The sequence below is a fragment of the Leucopleurus acutus genome (assembly GCF_964270905.1).
Source record: "Leucopleurus acutus genome assembly, chromosome: 15".
NCBI classification, from domain to species: Eukaryota; Metazoa; Chordata; class Mammalia; order Artiodactyla; family Delphinidae; genus Leucopleurus; species Leucopleurus acutus.
In genome coordinates, this window is record NC_139157.1 from 31,525,102 (window position 1) to 31,542,426 (window position 17,325).

At 39.2% G+C, this 17,325-nt stretch overlaps 1 protein-coding gene across 4 annotated transcripts in view; it reads left to right on the forward strand.

Annotated features, from left to right (window-relative positions):
• Positions 1–2,847: 2,847 nt before the first annotated feature.
• The window catches only part of EPB41L2 (erythrocyte membrane protein band 4.1 like 2), a 154,197-nt gene continuing 139,719 nt past the window's right edge, over positions 2,848–17,325 (forward strand). For all 4 annotated transcript variants that reach the window (XM_082855699.1, XM_082855696.1, XM_082855697.1 and 1 more), the window contains exon 1: positions 2,848–2,937. The gene's annotated coding sequence lies outside the window, so the exon portion shown is untranslated. The remainder of the gene's footprint in view (positions 2,938–17,325) is intronic.

Genomic DNA, 17,325 nt, shown 5'->3' on the forward strand with positions numbered 1-17,325 from the left:
CCAGAAATTCCAGTTTTAGGTTACTCGCGTTCAGTCACTCCCAAGAGATTTTTATGGGGAAGGGTAGGGACAGAGGAGGGGATTCAGACTAGATGAGAACAGTAGTTGTGGAAAAACAAAGTGGAGGGGCTTTCCCCCTCTACTTTCCCCCTAATCCAAGACGGACCTGTCATGTTTCCAAGAGAACTCTGATTTCCAGTGTATTTCGTAGAGGCTGAAGAGTTCTGATTCCAAATGTCAAGCTTGGATTCAAGGGATTGAATCTTTTTCATGATAAATGTATGTGTTTGTTGAATAGAACTTGGAATACAGAGAAACAAATAATAAAAGGCAGCCTCATTCCTATTTTCAGACATAATCACTTAATATTATATTGTTTTTATTATTTATAACCGTACGTTCAGTGGTTTAAATACTTCAGTAAATGCACATTTGTATACATTTCACAAAGTAGGGCTCATACTATATGTTTGGTTTTGCCATGCCAAGTAGTTTTTTTAGAATGTAGAACTTTAGAACTATGAGGTACTTAAAGAGGTAATGAGTCCTCCCTGTCTTTATTTTATAGATGAGAAAATTTAGTAAAATGAAGTTAAATGACTTGCTCTTAATTCCCATGACTTTCAGAGCTGGAATTAGAACTGGTTCCACCTAGCCCAGTATACTTTTAACTATCCCATTCTGCCTATTTTACTGGTGAAAATTTGTGAAGTATTATCTTCTAGGATAAATTAGAAAGCATTGCCCCAGAGAATTTATTTAATCCATCTCATATAACTTTGAGTCTGAAAAAAAGTGAAATATTGAGACTACACAAACACACCTGTGTACTTAAATTAATTTGCCCCAAGTGATTTGGAGAAGTTTAGAAACCATTATGAGATGGCTGGATTGCTGCTCTTCTGGGATTATTTGATGTGAACCTGAAAGGAGTGAAGCTGAAAAATGTATGTTTTACACTAAGCATAAGTGTCTCTGAAGTGTTTCTTTTCTGCCATGTTAAAACAATAAATGTCTTCAAACTTTTTAGTGGTTTTGCCAAACTGTTAGTTATCATCTCCTATGCCAGATTTCTTCTACTCTGGAATTATATTTGCCTTATTTTGCTGAATTCCTGTAGTTCTTAGCTGTATAATTCCTTTGGCAATTTCTCACACAAGTCTTAATGGCATTTCTTCAACTGTTATCTTGAAATGTGGGCACATTATGAATGTTAACTTTCCACGGGGTTGTGTGAATGAGCAGTCTGGACTCTCAGCTCCTCAAGGACAAGGATGTTGTCTTGTTACTTTCCTTCTTTCCTTCTACCTCTGCTTTGTCTCATCTCCATAGTACTAGCAGAGCACCTTGTAGGCTCACCCTATTATTACTAAAACTTGGTAAAAGAGTTCTGAACGCAGTTAAGGCAAATTAGGGAACATGGCCTCCTCTCCTCTCTGTGAGTTGATAGTCCTGCGGGTAATGCGGATTTCAGGAATATCTCTGCAGAAAAAGCAAGTCTAGCATGATTTGCACATTGCTTTGGTCAGTGGGTATTTAGATGTCCTTTTTAAGGCAGTTGTTATGGATTCAGACAATATACTGGCACACACAGCCTCAGACTCACCGTCACCTCTGTTTGACCTTAGTTAATCTAGAAGAAACCATATAAAACAGCTGACGGGAGGGCTCCTGGAGGGCTGTCTGAAAAGTAGGTGATGGAGAATCCTGTTTTTGTTTTTCTTGGAAAAATTTCTCTACAAGAAGTCTTCAGCGTATTAAATTCTGCATCTTGAAGACTTATGATTTTGTACATTTCTTGACTTTTTGTATTGAGAGAATTGAAGGTGGGATGAGGGGAATGAAGAAACTTAGTGTTGAAAATCTCAGGAGTAGGGAGTGGGGAAGAAAGGAAATAATTGCTGGGATATATTTGTAGTTGGGGGAAGAAGGAAAGGGAGTAAGAATGGAAAGAGATCGAGAAATAAGGATGAATAGCCAAATATTAGGGTGGGGACAAAATCTGAATGTCATTTGGCAAAGTTGATTATACTTTTGGTTTTTTCCCAGAAGTTTTTCAAATGATTGGGGTGGGTGGGGAAATTCCACTAGAGATGACAGCGTAAGTGTTGGAGGAATATAATGGAAATAGTCTGAGTGACTAAAGTAGGAAGAAACAGAATTAAGAAAATTCTGTTTCTTTCTTTTTTTTCTGGCAGTGCTCTGCGTTTCTTATGATGCTGTGCTTAATTTATTCCAAAAAGTTTGTTCAGTGTAGTGTGAAGAATCTCCTTTTTTTTCCTGTCTCTAAGCTGCTTGCCTTAGAATAGGTGTGGAGGCCTCCCCATCACCCAACTTGCTCACTATGGAGAAGTGTTAGGACATAGAACGTGGGATGCAAAAGGAGACCAATTCTAGGAGCTGACAGCACCCACATCACTCAGGGACCAAGTACACTTGTATGATGTGTGCGCGCACACAAGTGTGTTCTTTTCCCTTAAAGAAGTCTCGTGTTGCTGGAGTGTGATCTTATTTGTCTTGCGAAGTCTTTTTAAATTCATTATATTTAAGTAATAATGGCTCTGCATACTTTCCAGCTGTTTGGAGTTATTTTCCACCTGTTTCTGTTTGGTTCAGTGAAAAGAGGAAAATAATTTGGGAATTAATTTTACAATTGGAAAAGGAACACTACCTCCTAAAGATATTTATGTTTACCAGTGGGTTCTAGTATCAGCCGTATTATTTCCTGACCTGGGGCTGGGCCGCTTCTGACATAAGCGTTAGGAACTGAATTGTGTCAGCACTGCTACTTAAGGCGTTTATCTTAATCCAGGCGTCCTTGGATCGTGCCAGCGAGCAAGGTGGGAGCAAGGTGGTAGCAGTGATCGCAGAGCTGGGCTTCACGTGTGAGTTCCGAGGAGTTCGGGTGGTTACCCAGTGAATCCATTCCTGGTAAATGTGAGTCGGTGTTTTTCTTCAGATGCTCTGTTTTGACCACATGAGAGGCAGTGGTATTTAAGTTATTTACAGTGTCATTCTCCTAAGACGGAAAGAATATCCCTGAATTCTATCTCACAAGGCCCTGTTATGCAGCAAAGGTAGGTAAAGGATGACTACCAGTGAGGTACCAGCCGCAGAGCTGGTTGAGATACGGTCCAGATTTTGGTATTTGGGTTGGTTGGCTTTTCTGGAAGATAAACTTATATTGTGTTTATATAGGTATATCCTAAAAGTTCTTTGTGACTGTTACACAATATATTTAAGTGTTCCAGAAGAATAAAATAGTGTGTTTCTTGTCTTACGGCTTCGGTCTGATAGGCACGGCTGCTGCTTTCTTGCGCGGGTACCTCTTCACTTTTTCCTTGTTCCTACTTTCTGCCCTCATTTTCTGTGCCACCTTGAGCGGTGAAAGGAAGATCTTGCACACTTCCATCTGATAAGTGCTTTGCATGAAGGAGAGATTATGACAATGCTTGTAGTTTAAAAAAAAAAAAGGTAGCCACTAGTCTACATTTTTTTTTTTTTTTTTTTTTTTTACTGTTTTTAAGCCTGTGGGGAATTGGAAGCTCCACAGTGTGAGGTGCATTGGGAAAGGAAAAACCAAGAGGAAAGCATGTTTTGGGAAAATGAGCTGCATTTGAGAAAATGCTGAGGGGCAAATTCATTCAGAAACGTGAGCTCATCACCTGGTTGCTGTAATAAGTTCATGCAAATGAGAAATACCTGGCCAGGAGGTTAGGTTGCTGCCTTTTCTTACAATAGTCTTTAAAAAAAAAAAAAAAAAAATCCCTCAGTCACTTAGCTCAGTTTAGAATTTCTTAGATTCTTTGGTGTTTGTTATACAAAGGATTGGCTACATTATTTTTTCAGGCACCTCCCAGATCTAAACTTACATGATTCAGGAGGACTGTATATCCCAAAACATATTATCATAGGACTTATTTCAGAGCCATTTCTATTTTCTTCTTGCTTCTCTTAGAATTCAGTACCTTTTTGAAGATAACAACCTTTTAGGTCAGTCTTAACCCCTGAGAACCAATCATGCAGGTGAAGATAGTTAGTCCTACACTCCTCACATTTTCCTCGTATGAATCTTAAAAGATGGCATGAGATTTCTCATTATAAATGTGCCAAAATAGTGTTTATTCCATCAGAGTGTCGTTTAGTTTAATATTAGGCTTACTTTATTGAATCATTAAGGTGATTATCTTGGATAAGAGAAAAATAAGATGATGATGCCTGGAATTGTTTGGAAAAATAGGTGCCCTCGGTTTCTGTTTTTAGAGGTGTTTTCTTATGCCCTCATTTTTTTCTACCCAAATGGACTAAGCATAACTTTGTACAAAGTGGTGTGTGTTTTGCTCTGGGGGATACAGAGATGATGAGTAAGACAGACTTGTTAAGTATGGTGGGTAAGATGTGGGCATAGGGCCAGTACTGTAGAAAAGTGCTGAGCTCTGGAAGCGGGGAAGGGAGTGCTGTGGGCATCTGGAGGAGGGAAGGATGGCAGGGAAGTCTTTGGCAAGGCCATAGCCTGGTAACTGGATTTTGCCCAATGGTGGGGGTGATGGGCATGCTTCTCAGTTTGCTCACTTCTCAGAAGAGTCTGGAGGAGTGAGCCTGGAGTCTCTTGGCTTTTCCCTCCTCAACAATAGAAATCATCATGGATAGTATCAGGGCCTGCATGTCAGGTGGAAGACTTTGGGTTTTTTTTCCTGCAGTTACTGAGGTTTTCCAAACAGGTGAATTATGTGATCAGAACTGGAGTTTAGGAAGATGAGGTGGGTAGCCCTGTTCAAAGTAGGGCTAACAAATTTATGAGAAACTATTAGTTATGAGAAAAAATTTACCTGTTGGTAGTTTATTTATTGGTTTTACTTACTTTAATCAGAGTCTACTGTTTGTAATTATAACTGCGTTTTTTTCCTACAGTACAAAAATCATCAAACTGTTTTTTAGGGCATTCGCCACTGAAGATAACTAAGTACATACACTTTAGGTAAACGTGAGGAACCTTCTTCACCAAATATATTTAGATACTTATTTTGTAATTAATCCTGGCTCTTGGCATTCTTTTGCTGGTTTATTTTTCTGAAGGCATTTCTTAAGCCCTTCTCATAACAGTGTTTTGAAGACATTGCTTGATGGAGTGGGTGTATCCCGATTTCCTCTCTACCTCCAATTTATTAAGCATTTAGTTCCATTTCAGTATGCTATTTTAGGACATTTCTTGTCCCATTTTTTTTTTTTTAATACCCACCAGTGTTTATTTAACATGGTTTATGAATTAGTTATGATTCTATAGTTGGAAACTTTATATCCATCCTTTAACTTGTCCCATTTTTGACAGTAGTTTGTCTTTAATCCTTGTGAACATTATTTGATGTTGTTAGTCTTGAAATTCAAAGTAAGGTGTCTTGGAAAGAAAGTCAGAATTTCATAACTAATAAGTGAAAGAGTTGGAATCAAAACTCACATCTGCCCATTACTGAATCATTTTATACTGAGTCATTTTACATCTACAAGTCTCAATTTCCTTATCTGTAAAATGGAGGCATTGACAGTACATTTTTAATACAGTGTCTTTGGGAAGTTAAGCGAAATGATAAGTGTGCTGGCATAGCTTATTTATAAGCCATCTTTTAAACAAAATGAATTATAGATGCACAGTGTTTATGAATCTAACATCGTTAATTCAACTGATATGTAATTTTATATTTCTAATTTTAAAGTTATTTTTCTTTTCAGATTTACAATTTGAAATTACCCAACTTTTAAAACTTTAAGCACTCTTTTACTTTTCGGTACTATAATGAGTGAAACTTGTATTCTCAATAGTTTCTTTTAATTCTTCTCCACGGACTGTCATTCTACACGTTGAGCTCTGTTTTGTGTTAATTTTTACTGCCTTCCCCCCCTGAAATAAAATAGTCCTGTAATGTCCTAGTGGAAACATTGTTCTCTTTGTTTGGGCTAAAGAAGTGCCTTTGTCATTCCTTTGAGACATTCTGCAGATGCCATTTTGCAGTTCTGAAAAATATGTCGCTGTCCTCCTTGCTGCTGTGTTAAGTTGTGTGTGTGTATGGCTTGGTATTTTAATGAAGTTGTAGTGAAAACTTGACAGTGATCCTTGTCATATGATGATAAAATAAAGAAAGGTTCTTTCCTGATTCAATGTAGATACGTGTTCCCTGTCTATAGTGCTGTGTGGTCTGAAAGTAGACCCCTCCTGCACTCAGATGTTTGATGCTTTCTGACTAACTTCATAGGAAACTGTTAAAACAACTTCTTCTGACATGTACTGCTTTTTAAAGATCTCTTAATTTATATGTTCTGAATAGCATTTTAAGTGGCAAGTACACAGTCTAATTTGCTAAGTGGCTTTAATCCTTGTAGTAAGAAGTGGGGCAAAAATCTTTTGGGAAATTACCCTGATAAAATCCAGGAAATTCCTTTCATTCTTTTAAATCCAGTTAAAATCTAACTTTAAAAAAAGGCCTCTGATGTAACAGTGTCTGAAAGCATGTGCTTCTTAGAGTAATTTCTTGTAGACAGTGCCAAGCTCAAGGAAGAATGGCATGAATGTACCTCTGTGTTTTAGGTAAATCTATACCACATGGCACATGACCAGTTTATTATAACTTTGCTGGGACTTAGTCATCCTGTTTTGCACTGCTTTAAAAGTGCTAAAGCAGGAGTATAGAAATAAAGGGAGAAAGCTTCATATTTTTTATTTTAATGGACTTAATCTATTAAGATATTTCTTAATTATAATAATATATGTTCAGTGGAGAAAACTTGGTGATATAGAAAAATACAAATAAAGCAGAATTTCCCATTGCCCACATTCAGAAACAACCATTGTTACCGTTTTGGTTGAGCATTTCCAGTGTTTTATCTGTGAACACATGGGTTAAAATCAGAACATTATACTTTTTTTTTTAAATGATTCTTTAAAAAGTTTTAAATTTTATTTATTTATTTTTGGCTGCGTTGGGTCTTTGTTGCTGCATGCGGGCTTTCTCTAGTTGCGGTGAGCGGGGGCTACTCTTCGTTGCAGTGCGCAGGCTTCTCATTGTGGTGACTTCTCTTGTTGTGGAACACAGTTGCAGATCACAGGCTCTAGACGCATGGGCTTCAGTAGTTGTGGCTTGTGGGCTCTAGAGCGCAGGCTCAGTAGTTGTGGCACATGGGCTTAGTTGCTCCGTGGCATGTGGGATCTTCCCCGACCAGGGCTCGAACCCATGTCCCCTGCATTGGCAGGCAGATTTTTAATCACTGCGCCACCAGGGAAGCCCCAGCATTATCTTTTTAAACCTGCTTATTTTTCCTTGGCAAACATACAGTGAATGTATCTACACTTTTTTTTTAAATTGTGAAGTATAGTTGATATACAGTATTGTTAATTGCAAGTGTACAGCAAAGTAATTCGGTTATACATATGTATATATCTATATTCTTTTAAAAATTCTTTTCCATTATAGTTTATTACAGGATATAGAATATTGTTTTCTGCACTATACAGTAAATCCTTGTTGTTTTTCTATTTTATATATGATAGTGTGCATCTGTTAATCCCATACTCCCAGTTATTCCTCCCTCCCTTCCCCTTTGGTAACTGTAAGTTTGTTTTCTGTGTCTGTAAATTCTTTTTTTTTTAATATAAATTTATTTATTATGGCTGCGTTGGGTCTTCATTGTTGCATGTGGGCTTTCTCTAGTTGCAGTGAACAGGGGCTACTCTTCGTTGAGGTGCGCAGGCTTCTCATTGTGGTGGCTTCTCTTGTCATGGAACACAGGTTCTAGGTGCGCGGGCTCAGTAGTTGTGGCTCGCCGGTTCTAGAGCGTAGGCTTAGTAGTTGTGGCGCAGGGGCTTAGTTGCTCTGCAGCATGTGGAATCTTCCCGGACCAGGGATCAAACCCCTGTCCCCTGCATTGGCAGGTGGATTCTTTTTTTTTTTTTTTAACATCTTTATTGGAGTATAATTGCTCTACAATGGTGTGTTAGTTTCTGCTTTATAACAAAGTGAATCAGCCATACATATACATATATCCCTATATCTCCTCCCTCTTGTGTCTCCCTCACACCCTCCCTATCCCATCCCTCTAGGTGGTCAGAAAGCACCGAGCTGATCTCCCTATGCTATGCTGCTGCTTCCCACTAGCTATCTGTTTTATGTTTGGTAGTGTATATATGTCCATTGCCACTTTCTCACTTCGTTCCAGCTTACCCTTCCCCCTCCCCGTGTCTTCAAGTCCATTCTCTACGTTGGCAGGCGGATTCTTAACCATTGCACCACCAGGGAAGTTCTGTAAATCCTTAAGATAGTAGTACTTAATTTTGGGAATGTTACTCCATAGGGCATTCATGCATTAGATGGACTCACTTGAAAGTTCTCAGTTAGTAGAAAGTCTGTGCATTTATTGCCTAAAGATACACGAGTCAGAAAAGGATAGGCTAATCATTTTGGATGTTTTCCAGGATCATAAAAGCATAATAAGTCTATACTGGAACTGTTAAGAAGCCTTTGAAACAAGTAAAGATCTGATCACATAAGCCCTGGCTTGTCCTGGACAGCTGGCTCACTGATTTCCAACAAGAGCTGATTCTGCTGTGGCCTGACTCCTGTCGTCTGGGGCAGAGGTACACAGGGATTACAGTGTGTGTATATGTCTAGCCATCAGCTGGGCTTGTTTTAGACAGTGATACCAAGCCCTGTGTCATCCCATTCCATCTGTTTCTTTTAAAAATAAATATACAATTGGTACAGGACAGATCCTGTTACAATAAACTCCATGGCAGAAATAAACTTTCTTTACATGGGTATTCCTATGTAATTAAAGGTTGAGGTGGGAGGAAACCTTCCCCCTGCGATTGGTGGATACTCAGACCAGTCCTTCTCCAGAAGACAAGAAGAACCTCAAGCCTGGTTCTTATTACTCTAGGATCCAATGGGAAGAATATTACTTTTGATATTAAGATGATAAGAGAGCAGAAACAAATTTCCTTATCTTGTTATAACTGTGCCGTTTTGTTTGTTCATTCAACATTTATTGAATTAGATGTTCTGATATATATAGTTAACATGGAATTACAGGGGATAATGGGAAGAGGTAAAAAGGGATTAAGGAGGAGGATATGAGATACCTGAATTATGGCTGAACCCAAATGGCTTGAATAGAACTAGCCAAATTCTTTATAGAGTGTGGCTGACTATGGTGGGAGGGAAAGATCAGGGAGATGGTGACAAAGGGGGAAGTTAGGTATGGCAGCTAAGTTGATTATTTAGGAGTGCTACATTTTACCCTTTTTGACTAATATATATGTATGTACACACACATTTCTATACATTTAAGTATAATGTATATTTGTGTGTATATCACCTTACATAGGTCAGCTGCAGGTACAGTCCTTCCCTCCCGAAGCACAGACCATACAAAGTCCTGTTGACCTACTTCATCTAGTTGCAATGACTTGTCTCATAGAACACGGTGTACTGGTGATGTTTATTCCTCTAGCTTCATTTCCATCCAGATCATTTGTCAGTGATCAGCTGCATTGTTCAGATGTCCCCCCTGGACAGTGCTCTGCCCTGCCCTGTCGCATAGCCATAAATATTGCTCTGGGCATAGCTCATCCTTGAAGTGTGATTCCTGATCAGATCTTACTGCCCCTTGTTCTGTCCCCTGGGAAGAGTGCCTTCATCAGTCACATAGACCTCAGGGCCGTCTTGGGGGAGGGGCTGCATTACTCTTAGCCCATTTGAGTTTGACTTGGCCATTCTTGGCATCCTGCTTTCTCTGCCAGTGGGTATGGCTGGAGAGGTAGCCACTCTCTGCTGGGCTGTTTTGCCATGTACCAGACTTCTCTTTCAGAGCCTTGTGATTTGTGAGAGAGTGTGTGTACCATAAATTCACAAATAACTTGATCCCCATCCACACCCCCAAAGTTTTATTCTGAGTGTTCTGTGGTTTAAAAATCAGCAACAGAGCTATTGTTAGGTTTGGTCACAAACTGCCTGTTTTTAACCTTATACCTGGAAGCTTGGGTTGGATTTTTTTTTTCTTTTTTTCTGAAAGTGTAGACAGGGGAAGTGGACAGTCTAGACAGAGGAGAGTCAGCATTAATGAGGACACGGAAGCATTTCGTGTTGAGGAGGCTGGTATAGCTGGAGTTCAGGGTGTGTGTGAGAGGGCATGGGAAGCAGAAGACGAGCTGCAGATCTGGATTGGAGCCAGTCGGTGCTGAACCCAGGAAGTTATACTGAGGAGTTTGGTCTCCGCACTCCCTGCAGAGCCACTGGAAGCCTTTCAGAAATTTTCATTGCTATTATTTTTTTTGAAGTAAGAGGCATAATTACAAATATCTGTGTTTTAGAAACATTACACACCAGGTTTTCTGAAGAATTACCAGATTTCCCTGGGTATTTGTGCTGGTGATTTTTACCCTCAGTTAAAGGTGTCTGCCCGAGGAAGCCTCCTTTCATATTTCTTTTATTTATGGCTTCTAGGTGACACTTCCAACTCCAGTAGGCACTTGTGTATTTCTGTTCGGTAAAATCTGGTGCTATGATTTGGGTGGTATTTATTGTACAAGTGACTAGGATCAAACATTTATTTAACTAATAGTAAATCTCATTGTTACTAGTTCAGTACATTGTTTTTACTACACAATAATAATCTGAAGCTTGGCAACACTGATTTAAGGAGGTGTCTTTGGTATTTGTAGCTCTTTATTATGAGGCAAATTTGTGCCCAGTCTTAGTGTGCGCCAGGCTGGGCGTTCAAAGATGAGGAAGAAGACTGCATTGCCGATAAGTTCACAGTAAGGCAAACTGATACCAGCAATTCAAAAATGGTCATTTCAGCAGTAGAAATACCTATAGAGAAAAGGACAACAAAGTGAGCCTGGATGAAGAGAGAGGAAAGGATCAGGAGTGACGCTTGTACTGAGTTTATTTTCTTCTTTTACTGGGATTTTTGTTTGTACTGCTTAATGAATATGATTCATCCATCCATCCATTCATTCATTCATCAAATGTTCCTTTGGCTACCTTACTGTATGCCAAGTATTGTATTGGGCTCTGAGGGATATGGTTGTAAGATTGCAGTCTTTGCCTCTAGGAATCTGACTGTTCACATGGAGAGGCAGCCAGTCAGTAGCAGAGAGAAGCATTCTGGGGACTGGGAATTGCCCCGCAAAACTGGATAAATAAAATTTTCTTAATCATTTTGCTTAATAATTAATAAAATCATACCACGTATCAAGTATGTGAGAGGGAGAATCCATTTGTAAATTACCTTCTTAATAGTTGTTCAAGAAATATTTGTTGAATGAATGAATGTATCTTTTTTTTTTTTTTTTTCCGGTATGCCGGCCTATCACCGCTGTGGCCTCTCCCGTTGCGGAGCGCAGGCTCCAGACGCGCAGGCTCAGCGGCCATGGCTCACGGGCCCAGCCACTCCGCAGCATGTGGGATCTTCCCGGACCGGGGCACGAACCCATGTCCCCTGCATCGGCAGGCAGGCTCTCAACCACTGTGCCACCAGGGAAGCCCAAATGAATGTATCTTATGTAAGAATAGGTTTTTACAAATTGGTATTAATACAAAAGAACATTTGCATCATTTGCTACTGGCTATCCCTTCAGGGAAGGGATACTTTTTTTTTTTTTTCCCCAGTTGAAATTTCCAGGAAGTATAACTGTCCTAGGGTTTCTTTCCAAGCATTTTTCTGAAGCCAATGGGTGGGTGTATGTTTAGATCCAAGAGAAACAAATTATAACCATAATGTGAACTTTTCACAGTCGTAGAATAAAAGCTTGAAAAAATATTTTTTATGCTTCTCTCTTGCAAATGCTAAATATCCTTTTCTAAAGAGGAGTAAAACAAAGATAACAAGTTAAGCATATTAGGTCTTCATATTGTTCCCACCTCCCCTAGTAATTAGCACAACCCCTCAAAATGTTCATTGATAATTTTTGGCCATAATTTCAAATCTTAAAATTTGGTAGAAAGAAGTACATACGTGGTGAAGTTCAAATAACATTGGACATTGCTGTTTTAAAGAATATAGGCATTTTGGGAGTCAAAGAACAAAAATATTACTATAGCATTAGATTTATGAAGACAAGCAAAAGAAAATGTGGGTACCCAATAACAAGAGCTTTCTATTATACAAAAGATAAATAAGACACGTCAAAAGTCTCTTAGCTTAAATTTATTAAATATGAATGTAATTGGGAAGAGGTGAAGGCTTTGTAAACTGTAAAGCCCCTGTAAATGCGTATGTGGTGTAACAGATTAAATTGCTCTCTCCTACCCCCCGTATGACTACCAGCATGGTTTGTGTAGGTGTGGAAGAAGACAGCCATGGAAGTGCCCATTCTACTAGGTTAGCTAATAGAAAGGGAAAGTGGAAATAAGGTAGGAAAGGAGTACCACAGCCTTAAAATGGACATATTTTAGGTTCAAAGCTGCTGGTGTTTCCACGTCATGGACTTTGAGCCAAGATTATCTAGTTTAGTAACAAAAATCTACATGTATAATTAGGTTTTAAGCACCTTCAGGATGTTTACTTATACCCTTACATAGTATATGGACCACAGTTATTTATAGTGTTATGAATTCTTTTTCTAGACTTTTTTCCCCCTTAATCTTATAGTAAACAGAGCACCTCATTTCTGCTGTCTAGGGCCATCTCTTTGATTTGCCATCACAATTCATTCTGTACAAATCACACTTTGCTTCTTCATGCCATTTCTCTTGCTCCCAGTCCTTGTACTTAAAGTAGATTTTTTTGTACACAGCGTAGAATTGGGTCTTACTTTTACCCACTCTGACAATCTGTCTTTTAATTGGTGCATTTAGGCCGTTTACATTTCATCTAATTGCTGGTGGTGTTGTCCAGTACCATGTTGCTCTTTGTTTTCTGTTTGTCCCATCTGTTCTTTCTTTTCTCTTCCTGCTTTCCTCTGGATTGAGTATTTTTCTTCGAGTCCATTTTATCTTCACTATTGACTTATTCCTTTATACCTCTTTGTTTGCTAACTAATTTAAATTAACTCATTAATTTGTCTCCAAACCCTCTGTTCCTCCTTTGTTAACTGTTTCAGTGAATGACATTGCTGCCTAATTAATTGCTCTTTCTTTATCTCTTTCTTGACTCCCGTGTTGCCAAATTCTTATCATTCTACCAATTGAATATTTCTTGAATTTATCCATTCCTTCCACTAACACCTTCTCTATTCAGATACTATAACGTGCACAAAGCTAAGCTCTCTCATGGTCCAGTTGTTTTTTTTTTAAATAAATTTATTTATTTATTTTTGGCTGTGTTGGGTCCTCGTTGCTGTGCGCGGGCTTTCTCTAGTTGTGGAGAGCGGGGGCTACTCTCTTTTTCTTTTGCGGTACGCAGGCCTCTCACTGTTGTGGCCTCTCCCGTTGCAGATCACAGGCTCCGGACGTGCAGGCTCAGCGGCCATGGCTCACAGGCCCAGCCGCTCCGCGGCATGTGGGATCTTCCTGGACCGGGGCACGAACCCGTGTCCCCTGCATCGGCGGGCGGACTCTCAACCACTGCGCCACCAGGGAAGCCTGGGGCTACTCTTCATTGCAGTGTACGGGCTTCTCATTGCGGTGTCTTCTTCTGTTGCACAGTATAGGCTTTAGGCACGCGGGCTTCAGTAGTTGTGGCACACGGGCTCAGTAGTTGTGGCTTGCAGGCTCTAGAGCGCAGGCTCAGTAGTTGTGTTGCACGGCTTAGTAGCTCCGCAGCACGTGAGATCTTCCTGCACCAGGGTTCGAACCCGTGTTCCCTGCATTGGCAGGTGGATTCTTAACCACTGCGCCACCAGGGAAGCCCTCATGGTCCAGTTTTAACTTTGGTAGCCAAAGAAACACAGGTCTCAACATTGACAAAGAATTGACAAACCACTTATGTTTTTACTCTGGTCTCTTGAAAAAACAAAAGGTGGTTCCATTATAACAGCAAAACTTAAAAATTCTTTTCATCACTTTATGAATTTTTCTGATTCTTCCTCATCACAGTTTAAAAACAGCCCTCATACTCCCTCCCTTCAGCCAGTCTCCTCCCAAACAATAAACACCAACTCTCTCAGTTACAGTTTGAGTCTCTCCTGGGTTCTTTGTAGATCTATTCTTTGCTCTAGTAATTGAGCCCATCCCACAGTATATCAGTCAAGTTGCTTTCAGAATTGAAATTACAATGGCAGAATTCTCTTTGCGGGGAGAGGGAGCAGAGACTGTGGCTACCCATTTGTTAATATTTTATTTTTTAAACATTAATACAGCTATCATTTCTTGTCTGGATAAATATGTAATGTTCTGTCTGGTCTTCGTGGGGGTTTTTTTTCCCCTCTAGTTTAAGAAAATTTTTGTTCTTCATGTTGTAGTCAGAATAGTAGTTTTAAAGTCCTTTTAGTTTTCTGCTTAAAATCCTTTCATGGTACCACTTTGCTTTTCAGAAGAGGCTCAAACTTTGTGACGTAGCTTTTACCTTATGAGTTCTAGATTTTATGTTCTAGATTTATTTTATGTTCTAGATTTTAACTTACTAATTGGGTTTCCCTGCTCATATGTCAGGTTTTCTCCCATGTCTAGACTTATGTGCATGTTGCCAGCAATATTCTACTCTCAAGTCTTCATTTAGATACAGCTTCCTCTGGGTATCTTTCCTTCTATGGTTCTTCCTTCCACTGGGCCCTCTCCTCCCTGTTTAGATATACCTGCCCCTTCTCCGATTGACTTTGCTTTGCCTTTCTCCCTCATCAGGTTATAAGCTCCACAAAGGCAGTTATCACGTCTGTGTTCACAATTGTTTGACAATCAATGGGCTCTTAATTATTTGCTGAATGAATGAATAATTCCTGAATAATCTGATACGGGGTTTCCTATCTTTTCTTTCTTAGCGCTTATCTTGCCCTGTTGAGCTGGTTTGTAGCCAGTGTTCCTTAGGTAGATTAACCTAATATACTGAGACTTCCTTCTGAATATTTCCTCATAGAACACATGTAGGTGACGCTGTATCTGCTTGAGTAGGTAGATTCCATCTGCCAGCCATGTTTGGTTGTTATAGTACCTTGAACTCCATTCTTGTTATGCAGACTTTTATTTAGTTCTAGCCCTTTTGGATGCTCTGCCAGTCAAAAAGTATTATTATTATTTTTTTTAAGGGAATCCTAGCTCTTAAGATGCTTTTTTCTCTATTACTGTATTACCAAAACTTTCAAGAATAGTCACTTGTTTGGAACTAAGGTAAAAGATTAATAATAGTAACAAATGCTAGAAGTAGGGTTATTCTCTCCCAAATCATCATCTCTTTCTTTGATTTTTGGAATCCTCTCCAGGAACTTAGATGTCACATCATCACTTCAAACTCAGTGTCCCTAAAAGTTCCAAAATCTTGAACCTTCCAGTCTTTTGAGCTGGAAAGCCTGGCATTATTTTTCAGTTGTGCCTCTTCTTTATCTACTGTCTATTTAGACATCAATGCCTATGGATATTTTTCTCTGAAGCTTTTAAAATATCAGTCCTTTATTCATCATTGCTACTGCTGCTTCCACACAAGTCTGTTTTTCTCTTAGCTTTATTGAGGTATAATTGACAAAATTGTAATATATTGCAAGTGTACAACATGATGATTTGATGTATGTATACATTGTGAAATGATTCCTAAAATCAAAGTAACACATCCATCACTTCACAGTTACGTTTTTTTGGCGAGAGAGTATTTAAGACCCACTGTCTTAGCAAATTTCATGTATACAGTACACTGTTATTAACTGTAGTCACCATGGTGTACACTAGCTTCTCAGAACTTATTCATAAGTGAAAGTTTGTACCCTGTGACCAACTTCTCCCTGTTTCCCTCACCTTCATGAACCTTTTTATTTAGACTGTCCCTGCTTCTACTATCTCTCCTTTCCAATTCAGGGCCCCCAAATTTATCTTCAAGCAACATTTAGTGGTTATCCTGCTTGGCCGCAGCCAAACATTCGGGGGATTGGAACCCGTGTACGCTGCAAGTGGGAATGTCAGATAGTGCAGCCATTTTGGAAGCCAGTCTGGTAGTTCCTCAAAAACCTTAACACAGAGCTATCATTTAACCTTGCTATTCTACTCCTAGGTATATGCCCAAGAGAAGTGAAATCATATGTCCACACAAAAAGTTGTACCATGGTGGCTTCCCTGGTGGCGCAGTGGTTGAGAGTCCACCTGCTGATGCAGGGGACACGGGTTCGTGCCCCGGTCCGGGAGGATCCCACGTGCAGCGGAGTGGCTGGGCCCGTGAGCCATGGCCGCTGAGCCTGCGTGTCTGGAGCCTGTGCTCCGCAACGGGAGAGGCCACAGCGGTGAGAGGCCCGCATACCGCCAAAAAAAAAAAAAAAAGTTGTACCATGAATGTTCACAACAGCATTATTCATAATAATCCAAAATCAGAAACAATACAAGTGCCCATCAATTAATGAATGAATAAACAAAAATGTGCTATAGCCATAAAATGTAATATTATTTGGGCATACAAAGGAATGAAGTACTGATACATACCACAACTTGGATGAACCTTGAAAATAGTATGCTAAGAGAAAGAAGCCAGATACCAAAGGCTGTATATGATATGATTCCATTTATGTGAAATGTCTAGAATAGTGAAGTCTATAGAGACAGAAAATAGATTAGTGGTTGCATGGGGCTGAGAGTACAAGGTTTCTTTCTTTTCTTTTTTTAAAAAAAGTGATTAAATTGATATAACAAATTCACCATTTTAAAGTATACAGTGCAGTGGTTTTTATTATATTCAAAATGTTGTGCAACCATCACTACTATCTCAGAATATTTTCATCCCCCCAAAAGAGACCCTGTATCCCTTAAAGCAATCACACCTCATTCCCCCCTCCTCTTCTGAAACTGCTGTACCATTTTAGATTCCCGCTAGCAGCAGTTAATGTGGGTTCTAATTTCTTCAGATCCTCACCAACACTTGTTATTTTCTTTCTTTTGTTTTTTTCGATAGCCATTTTAGTGGATTTGAGGAGATAATCTGCATGTGGTCTTAGTTCCATTTTCTTTTTCTTTTTTTTAAAAAAAATTTACTTTATTGAAGTATAGTTGATTTACAATGTTGTATTTATTTCTGCTATACAGCAGACTGATTAAGTTATATATACTTTTTCATATTCTTTTCCATTATGGTTTATTATAAGATCGAATATAGTTCCTTGTGTTATACAGTAGGACCTTGTTCTTAGTTCCATTTTCTAATGACTGATGGTGTTAAACGTCTTTTCCTACAGTGATTGGCCATTTGTATATGTTCTTTGGAGTG